The 11286-nt window shown below is 35.0% G+C and overlaps 1 pseudogene; it reads left to right on the top strand.

Moving 5' to 3' along the window:
• Positions 1 to 3159: 3159 nt before the first annotated feature.
• Positions 3160 to 10380, top strand: LOC108990076 (annotated as a pseudogene).
• The last annotated feature ends 906 nt before the right edge of the window (positions 10381 to 11286 follow it).

Genomic DNA, 11286 nt, shown 5'->3' with positions numbered 1-11286 from the left:
TCCTTTAACCATAAGCCCAACTACACAAGCAAAGGATACTAGCGTTGAAGAAAAATTGGAAAGAAGCATCATTTTTGTGTAGACATGGCATAAAAACAACAAAGAGTTAACTGATGCATCTCTTGGTAAACCAGAAATTTAAAGAGGAAAGCAAACTTGTTTGAGTGAAATCTTTGGTCGTTTACTTGGGTTATTAGCTTGGAAGATAACTCACAACCACACACTGATTTCTAAGGACTTGACACACAAAAATGAAGGGTTGAACTAAATTAAAAAGTAACTCAAAGAGAGAAAATAAGAGCTAAATTCACTGCAGAAACTGAGATAGCCTAGACCAAACCGAGCACAAAATCATGTCAGTTGTCACCCTTTCAAGCAATAGGTTGCTCGAATTTTACTTGTTTCTAACTTCCCTCCACTTGATTATAAACTTAACTAAGCAAGTATTAGATGAAAAATCTAAGAACAAATGAGGTTGGAGGACATCATGACAGAATCTGTTGCAGAAAATTTCAGAAGTTGAAACGGTGTTGCTGCTGTCTTTTTTATGCTGTATGAGAACTAAGCGAGGGAAAATGATGGATTTTCATAATGCCATTGTCCAAAGAACACAACATGAAACATGGATTCTCCAGGTATTTGGTAGAAGTTGAAGAGGGTCTAGTTGAAAAGCCCATAGAATGTCACTGATAGCATGAGAAAAAGGAAGTCTAGCCTTAAACGCGCACACAAACATATCCTCATAGACAAAAATCTCATCTTTATTTGTGTTGAAAATTCCGTACTCATCAGGCCTAGGAACATGAAAAGTGACTTTCTCTAGAATAGCGTATCTGTTGCAAAGATCAAGAACTCAAGCTCTGTTGTCATGGACCTCCATTTTGTGACATTACAAGGTTTGCTCTTCTTATCTACCAGAGTCGTACTAGCTCCAATGGATGAGGTAGCCTCATGAGGAAGAAGCAATTATGAACGAAAAGCAGTAAGGAAGAAGATGATGAAAGAGAAAATCGAAAAGTCATCGAATAACTACTTGGGAATAACGTTTTTCGATAGCTATTCAATTTCTTGAATGGGGTTCTATTCTCATTCAATTTCTTCTCTATCCTTGAGATTGGTTTTAAAGGAAGGTACGAATGCTGATCAAGAGAGAGAACATTATTGGCTAGCTATGGCCTATTAACAATCACATCCTTTTATTCCTCTTTAGTTACTTTGTCTCGAGATTGGTTTCCAAGAAAGAAAGGTAGGAATGCCTATGAAGAAAAGAACATCATCGACAAAATGGACAAGAAAGAATCAGATCGTCTTGGCATCCACATTTCCTTGCCAAAGGAGTTTAGGTCCATATAAATACATACTTGTGACTATCTCAACTACATTTGCTCAATATCGCTCTGGTGCTCCGCTAGTGTTTGTCACCGTCACTTTGTTCCAATCCATTGCTAAATTTCTTTGTTATTATTTTCAATCTGCTTTCTGGAGAAGGAATTCGAGGTAAGTCACACAAACTTCAGAAACTTTGTTTCTTCCTTCAGATGTTTCTTCAACGTGATGCTTTTTTGTCTAAATTTGCTGCTGATTTTTTTTTTTTTCTATTGAATAATTCTTTGATTTGCAAATATATGCATGAGACGTATTGTCTCGTAAACTTTTGTTTCTACTTGGCATATTGGTTTCATGAACCTATTATTCTCTTGTCCTAGTCATTGGATGCAGAGCTGTTTTTTCTACATCTCCAATCGTAGCTATATTCTCAAATCAATGAACAAAATTAGGAACAAGAGGTCAATTACATAACCCAGTTGGAGAGAGAGAGAGAGAGAGAGAGAGAGAAGCGAATAAAAACAAAAACAAAAAATAAAAGAACTAAAAACTAAAAAAAAAAAAAGTAAATGGTTCAAAAAATGGAAACAGAAGAAAACTATTATTTCAGTCAAGACGGAGTAAGAGGACCACCCCGGTTTCATTTTCTTTTGTAAACTACATATAAATGATATGTTTCATCAATATCTTATTATGTTTTAATATAAATTTATAAATCATAAGTATTATATTTCTAATAGGGGTATAGAACCGGGCCCCATTTTTTTCCGGACCTGTCCGAAACCTGGATTTTTTTTTTTTTTTTTAACTCTACAATGATGTGAAAGAGAGGGTGCCAATGTAATTGATTACATAGAGAAGGAGATTTTGAAATCTCCTACAGAACAAGGTTGATTTCACCGTTTATGCAAAACAAAATATTGAGACCTTGGAGATAAGTAAAATATCAGTTTATTTTGTATTATTATTAGTTATGATGTATTATTATTTGCTTTATTATTTGTAAATTAATATTTTACATTGTGATGTAACAACAATATTATTTATTTTTATTTAAAAAAAAAACCTTTTAAAAAGTCTTTAAATTATTATTTTTTTAAATATGGGCAAGTTAAACATTATATCATAATTGTTTATAGGTGAAAAAGTTAAAAATATCCGGATATCCAGTTATCTGCCCGGATTATTTTCTTTTCTAAAAAATATTTTTTTTCTTGCAAATTTGATAATGCAAGTTGTTTGATCAGTACTTTTACAGAAAATATTCAACAATGTTATTTATTTTACCTTGTTATGTATTAGTTTAATTAGTTGTGATGTATTATTATTTATTTTGTTCTTTATAAATTTATGTTTTGCATTGTGATTTAACTACAATATTATCTATTTTGCATTTTTATCTATTTTGTTCTTTAATTTATTTATTTTTATAAAAATCTTTTAAAAAGTGTTTAAATTATTTTTTAAAAAAAATCTAGGCAATTTAAACATGATATCATATTTGTTTTCTAAAACAGTGCTATAAAAACATTTTTTTAAGTTTTAAATTCTTCTTTTAAAAATTAAAATTAAAATTAAAAACTCGGATTAAATTCGGTTATAACCTGGATAACTGGGCTTATAGTAAAAAAACTGAACAATGCAGATATTCGGATTGGATCTGGTTATCCGCTTGGATTATTTCTGGATTAATTCAGGCGGATAATTGCCAGGATTTTAGTATCTGGATCTGGATCCGGTTATGGTCGAATATCTGGATCCAGATCCGGTTGAACACCCCTAATTTCTAATATTATTTGTTTACTCTATGTTTACACACATATCTTGCCCTATCAAAGATTCAAAATTAGGCTTTATTTCAAAACTAACCTAAATCTATTTCTTCTATAATACAACCCAATTAAATAATTGAAAGGTACAACAAAATTAAAACAAGATGATATTAAATTGTTTCTGCTTAGTAGGGGTGCTACCCACCCTATTCAGGTAGATAACAACCCCTCCTGCACCTCGTCCTAAGCTAGACATGGCTAAATATATATCACCCTCACAACCTGTCCTCACCCACATCTGCTTGCTAGCGGGTGGATTGACACCATCATCTTCCAGTCACCCCTTCCAACAACGTGTTCTTCACAAAAAATAGCACAACGTCACAAATACATCAAACAAATCACAAAAAAGTAAAAAGAAAACCCCATATCTTTTTACAGAAACAAAAATCTGCAGTCATGACCTTCACTGTGATACCCTATTCTGATAAGTGATAATAGTAGATGGTGTATGAAATCCCACATTGCTTGGGAATGAGAAGTTCTTACTCTTTTTATTGTTCTAATGGGTTCCAATTGTATCATTGACTAGTTCTTTTGGAGTATAATCTATAGGCTATGTCGCTTGGGCTTTCCATTGGGGAGTTACAAAAGTATCAAATCCTATCCTAACTAGAAATGTGAAACTTGTGTCGTGCTACCTACAATGAATTAGTCCAACGAGGACTTCAGGAATATAAGGGGGAGATTATGATACCACATCCTGATAAGTGATTAGAGTAAGTGGTGTATGAGATCCTACATTGCTTGGGAATGATAAGTCTTGCTCTAATTCTGTCATTGACCAGTCTTTCTAAAGTATAGACCATGTGACTTTGACCTTTCATTAGGACGTAATAGTGTCCCATCCACAGCCACGTAGAGCTTATAGATCTACGACCGCAGCCATTGGTCATAATTCTTTGCTTTGCATAGAAGGGATCCCTTGTATACATGCAAAGCAAATTAGAATTTTACTTCTTTCATTTACGTCTACTATATATTGTTTTCTTTTTTTTGTTTATTCTTTCTTTGATATGTAAATGGGCAGTAGGAGGCAAATTAATTTTTACTATACTGCGTCTAGTTAGTGTTTTTCACTGATATTGGTTTCGAAATATTTTTGTTCTTACTTTTCAATTTAGTTGTGAACTTATCGTTCTCCATCTCATTTCACATTTCATGTATTTACCAAAAAATCAAAAGTGAAAAAGGAAAACAAAATTGCAAAAAGTAGAGAACGAACGAAAGAAAGAAGAAAAAGTAATGGAGATTGTGGTTTCAATTGTTGGAAAAATTGGAGAAAACATGGTTCCTCCTTTCGGAGAACATGTTGGCTATCTAATTTCCTACAAGAGGAACATCGCGAAAGTAAAAGAGCATTATCAGAAGCTGCTTTTAAAGAAGGAAGCCGTGCAACAATCCGTTGAAGGAGCCAATTGGAATCAAGAAGTAATCGCACGTGAAGTTCAGACATGGCAAACAAATGTGGACATAAGAATTGAAGAGCTTCGAAAATTCCTCGAAGAAGATGTTAATGCGGATACGTTGTGTTTGAATGGGTGGTGCCCAAACCTAAAGTTTCGTTACTCCTTAGGTAAGAAAGCTCAAAAGAATACTCAAGCCATAGTCGAGCTATTACAAGAAGGTGAAAAATATGATCGGGTGTTTAATCGTGCTCCTCCATTGGAAGTAGGATCAACATCCAAAGGACGCTTTAAGAATTTCGAGTCAAGGGAGACAAAGATTAACCAAGTTTTGGAGGCTCTAAGGGATGACAAGATGGACATGATTGCAATATGTGGTATGGGAGGCATTGGGAAGACAGAAATGGCCAAAGAGATAAGAAAAAGAGTAAAAAGTGATAAATTATTTGATAAAGTTGCAATTGCAGTGGTGTCTGTAAATCCAAACCTGAAGGAGATTCAAGGTGAAATTGCGGAGCAGCTAGGCCCGAAACTTGATGGAAAGACTTTACCAGGAAGAGCAATTGAACTACATTCAAGACTGGTGAAGAGTGGTAAGGTCCTTATAATATTGGATGATGTTTGGGAACCATTGGATCTCGAAGCTATTGGAATTCTTCATGGAGATCAAGATAATAGTTGGAAAATCTTGCTTACCTCAAGAAATGAAGATGCTTGCAATCGAATGAAGACTCGGAAGATTTTTCCAATCGAACCCTTATCTAAAGAAGAAGCTTGGAATTTTTTTAGAGAGATGGTAGGTGATTCATGTAATGGTAACCCCAGTCTACAAGAAAAAGTCGAAATGGTTGAAGAGGAATGTGGAGGTTTACCTCTTGCTATTGCTACTGTTGGAAGTGCTATGAGAAACAATAGCAATGAAAATGAATGGGTTGCCGCACTTGAGCAGCTTAAAAAGTCTATTCCACATAATATCACTGGTCTATATCGAGAGGTCTATGCAAGCATAGAGTTCAGTTACAGTCATTTAAAAAGTGAAGAAGCCAAGTCATGCTTTCTTCTATGTTGTCTGTTTCCAGAAGATTATGAAATACCTATTGAAGATTTAGTAAGATACGGAGTTGGACGAAGGTTGTTTACAGACATTGATACAATAGCAGAAGCCAGGCGAAGAGTCCATGCAATTGTTCATAATCTTGAAAGATCAAATCTATTGCTAGATAGTGGGAAAAAAGAATTCATTAAAATGCATGATGTTGTACGAGATGTTGCCATATCAATTGCATCCAGAGATGAACATGGTTTTATGGTCAGATGTGATGTTGGACTTGAAGAATGGCCACAAAATGATACATATGAAGGCTTTGCCGTAATTTCTCTTATGCTTGGAAAAACAACAAAACATCCTGAAGGGTTGAACTGTCCTAGACTTCAGCTTCTGCAACTGTCATCTTCTAATTTTCATCTCCCACCTAATATGTTTGACGGAATGAAGGAAATAAGAGTGTTGTCTTTGGAAAGAATGTCTTTGGAACCATTGCCACCATCAATTCGGGTCCTTAAGAACCTTCGAATGTTGAAGTTGGAGTACTGCTCTGAAAAATTAAAAAATGTGTCGATAATTGGAGCGCTTGAGAAACTAGAAATGCTGAGCTTTTGTGGTTCCTGGATCACAGAGGTTCCGGAGGAAATAGGAAATCTTAGTCAGCTAAAGTTGCTAGATCTGTCAGGATGCCGTCATCCTAAACGAATTGCAGCTGGTGTCCTATCTCGTTTATCTCGACTAGAAGAATTGTACGCGTATGAATTTGATAAATGGAAATCTACAGGAGAAAATGGAGATAATGCAAGCCTTGCCGAAATAATCCCGTATTCCCATCAAATGATGGCTTTAGAAATTTCTCTGCCAAGTATAAAGGTCTTGCCACAAGACTTGCACTTCAAAAACCAAAAGATGAAATTTAGGATAACAATTGAACCAAGACCTCAATGGTTTAAAGGGTTCAGATATTTTTCAGAAGACCAATTGACACTCCAAGGTGACGCAAGAGATATTGTGGAAAAGCGGGCGAATATTGCTCCGCTATTGGATAAATCTCAAGTTTTGGAATTGAGGAATATAAAAAACTCAAAAAATCTTTTGCATGATTTAGACCGAAAAGGTTTTCCATGCTTGAAAGATCTTGAAGTTATTAGATGTGAAGACGTAGAATATTTGCTCGATGTCAGACCAGACGACACTCTACATGCTGCTGCCTTCCCTCTCTTGGAGTCACTAAACCTTAGTTGTATGTATAATTTAAAAGAGATATATCATAGCAAAGTCTCGGAGAGGCTCTTTAGTCATAGAGGTGCCCTCAACAACCTAATATCTCTTCAGTTATTGGATTGCGGGAGTTTGAAACATGTCTTTTCACTGCCCATAGCGAGTAGTTTGGTTCAACTCCAAAAGTTAGACATATATGATTGTCGAAATATAGAACAAATTTTCTCTTTGGAAGGCAGAGAACATAAGAAGGCATTTTTTGAAATGAATTTGCCGAAATTGAAGAAAATGAGGCTCTGGGAACTACCAATGCTCATTGGTTTTTGTAAAGCAATGGATCCTGGTGTTGATGAGCATCCTCAATCTACCACCCAAACATCCTTGTATCAAGAGGTATGATTTTTTTCCCTTTCCTCTCTCTTTGTGTCTCCATTTTGACAGATATTCAAGATATTCAAACTTGTGAATTTGACAGATAAAAGGATCTTCTAGCACTGAACTATTTTCATCCAACACCATTTCTTGGATACCCAATTTACAAGTACTTGAGGTTTCGGCCGATTCGCTACAAGTGCTATTTAATCTGGAAGGACAAAAGGTCAAAGAGGACTGTACATTTTCTCAACTGACAACTCTGTACTTAGTAAGTTTATCAGCATTGACACGTGTGGAAGAATATTCCGCAAGGATTTCAAGGCTTTCACAATCTCAAGAAAATTGAAATCATTAGTTGCGATAATCTAACATATTTGTTTTCAACTTCTGTTGCGAAACTGCTTGTACAACTTCAAAAGGTAAAAATAAGTTATATGAAACTAATGGAAAATATTATTCAAAGAGAGCAAGAAGCTGGAGAAGAAATTGCAACACCGAATTTCTCGAGTTTTAAATTGCCATCCATAAAGAAAATCAGTTTGTCGAATTGTCCGAAATTGAAGACATTTTGGTCAGAAACTCAGAGCCAAAGAAAACCAAAGAAAATGGACACAAAACTAGATTCAAGAGGCCAAGGTTCCTCAGTAGTACGAGATTCCCCTGATTTTCTTGGCGGATGCCTTGAGTCATGTGTACCACATCGCAAGAATTATAAACCGGTGGTTGTGTCAGATCAAAGCATCAGCAAGAGATCCAAAGGAAGCTCCTCTGTAGGGCGAACTAAACACTACAATCACGGACAAATACCAAATGATCCTGCCACCATAGAGGTCTGTAACTCTTTGTTCACATTTTGTCACATTTTGTTTCATTTTTGTTTTGCTAAAAAACATCACCCATTGTTTTGCCCAGATATGGTCTCTTATCCAATCCAACTTCGTAGAGACTTTGCAAAATCTAGAAAATCTTTTTGTATATGAATGTGATTTATTGGAAGTGATATTTCAACTGGAGGGACTGCATGTTGAGGAAAGCCAGCTTGTCTTCAACAAATTGACAGAGTTAAGTTTATTATTTTTACCGAAGTTGGTGCATATATGGAAGAAGGGTCCACAAGAAATTAGAGGCTTCAGTAAGTTGAAAAGTCTACTAGTCAGAGGGTGTGGCAGTTTGAAATACTTATTCTCGCCATCTGTAGCTAAACTTCTCATGAAATTAGAGAGAATGGAAGTTTCAGACTGCAAGGAAATGGATGAAATCCTCACAAAAGGATTAGGAGAAGAAGAAGAAGAAAGAGAGGTGATTGTATTTCCCCGAGTGAATTCCCTCTCACTCGAGGATTTACCAAAATTAGAGTGCTTTTGCAACAAAGCTAATGCTTTTGAGTGGCCATCCCTGAAGACAATAACAATAGTTAGATGCAAGAGCTTGAAAATGTTTGTCCCAACAGAGATGAAAACCCCTAACCTACAAGGAGTATATACAGATGATGACTCGGAAACCCTACAACCCATGGTAGGAGACCTCAATGCCACCATACAACACATGATCATCAAGGAAAAGGTATGCGTATGTTACATTCTATGGTAAACATTCTTTATAAAGGGTAAACTATTAATTCAATGATTTTGAATAAATCTTAGATATAGAAAATTGCATCGCATTAATTATTATGTTTAAAAATTTGACAAACGTCCTTTGACCTCTCATCAGCAGCAACGCAATGAATGTTTCAATATCCAAAAAGTTGTATCATTGGGTTATCTAACCTGATCTTTGCTTATAGGCTGGCTCCAATGATGAGGGCTCCAATTAAATCTATGTTTCATCATCTTCTGAGTGGATCTCAAAGGTACTTAAAACTAATTAGGAATTATATCATCTTTTTTCTTAGAATCTAATTTCTTTAGGTCAATTTTTTCTCAAATTGTAATAAATTGTTTTGTTTGATTTTTTTATTTATTGCATTTCTCGTTTTCTCCCATTAATTGTCTGACCTCAGCCCTCTCGTCTCTGTATTTTCTACCATCAGTTTGTCTGTGTATTCACCATCACTTCTCTCATTTCTTGTAGTACATTCTCCTTTGAGCTAATGACTATTTTGTTTTTTCGAAAATTAGCTGATGACTAATTAATATAATTATGATGTTGAGGATTATTTGTGATTTTTCTTTTATTTCGAACGACTTTAAGATGACGTTTGCCTATATATATAATTTTCCAACAGATATATAGATGCCTTGGATTAATATTGACTAATCCAATTGTTATAGATATGGTTATCCCTAATCTTTATTTTGGATTAGCATGACCATGATTCTCTTGTCATATTATCATTTTTTTATTTTGTTATATATTTAATGCATATTATCATGCTGGCATTCATATGTTTTATTTAGTTAATTGAAGATGAGTGAATTGACAACTTGTGAGTTTGAACCATGCAGGTGTTATGAAAGATCAACTTAGTACAGATCAATTGCAAAATGGTCCGTAAGAGTTCTTGTCCAAGACTATTAATTACTGGTTCTACAGCTCGTACTAATCAAGTGTTGAAGTCTAGGAATGCTTTATGCAGTTAGCCATTATTATTTCCTCCATTTTCTGATTATGTATCTAAGTAGGAAACTATCTCTTTGTAACAGAGTCCAAGTATACCGTTATGACTATAACTCTTCTCAGTTTAATTGTGTATCAAATTATATATGTTGAAGACGTGTTTCACACCCTATTCATCGAGGCAAACAAGTTGCAACAAAGAAAGATGACGGTACAGTGTTCCTGATGCACCTTCTATGCCTAAGTTAGCAAATATGTATATGGGACTATGATAAAGGCTCTAGGATTGAAGTTACCTGAAATCACCATCTCTTGTCTGTTATATAGACGTAGTACCATGTTGATAAGAACAAATTGAAAACTCAATCTCTTGTTTTACTTATTAGATCCTGAAGTTTGGATGGGGGATGATGAAGTTATCCCCTTTAGCTGATCTAGGCAAGATTCTCGCCATCTTCTTAACAGTAGGGCCACCTTATCCTTCTGGCGGTTATAACATTGATTCATAATGAATCACGATACCTAGGCGACTAACTTGCCACTAGGCTTGTGACATATGCGCCTCGCATATCATTGGACTCATCTTATCGAGGTTCAAAAGGCTCCTCGAGCTACCCTACAAAATTTCGTAAAGTGGGTGTGGCGGGAATTTGGTAAATAGAAATGCTTATACATTATATACATTTATTTTTCATTACAAAGAAGCATTTATAGAAAAAGAGAGCAGTCTATTAGAAAAACATGATGTGAGAAGCATGGTCATAGCTACTTACCTCCAAGTTTAACCTTTGGTTCCTTTTGCAATTCAATAAATCCTATTCAATGAAATGAAATCAACATGTCAGTACCCACTTCATACTAAGCTTTCCTAACTATATTCTTAGCTAGTTCTTCACTTTAATTCCTAGAACAAAAGTAAAGCATTTTCCTTAATTTCCTCTTCACTTAGACAAAATGAACTACAAGGCAAAACCTCTATCCTTTCAAGCTTCCATATTAAACAAGCCCACCAAGAATCAATCCAATACAACTCCACCCCATCCTTATAACCATTCATTTATTCAAGGTACAGCAATTTCATTTTATACTTCCATACTTAGCACTAAGTCAAGCCATTTAAACTCCACATTTCAAGCATTATAAAGAAATTCATAAACCTATTTAATAACATGCTTGCTGTCCAACAATGGCCTAGTGAGTTCTATACATTAAATATTGGACATAACCATGGATTAAGAATGTATAGATGAAAGGGAATAATTCCTAGGAATTGAAGGGATCAAAGAAAGTGTAAAAATCTGGAAATTTCACCAAAATGGATGTTTGAGAGCTTTTAGTGACCTTGTTGGAGCAAAGGAGTGTGAAGAAATGAGGCTCACTTGATGGCTGATTTTGCCCTTGATTTTTAGTATTTTATCATACGAATAAGTAACTTTAGTTGAGTGAGAGATGAAATGGAAGATAGAAATGAAAATGCGCTGATTTGAAGTAAAACAGAATGCATAGCAGAAAATTTCTGCAC

The sequence above is a fragment of the Juglans regia genome, chromosome 14, assembly GCF_001411555.2.
Source record: "Juglans regia cultivar Chandler chromosome 14, Walnut 2.0, whole genome shotgun sequence".
Lineage (NCBI taxonomy): Eukaryota > Viridiplantae > Streptophyta > Magnoliopsida > Fagales > Juglandaceae > Juglans > Juglans regia.
The sequence above is the reverse complement of the archived record's forward strand: the minus strand, read 5'-3'. Positions and strand labels throughout refer to the sequence as shown.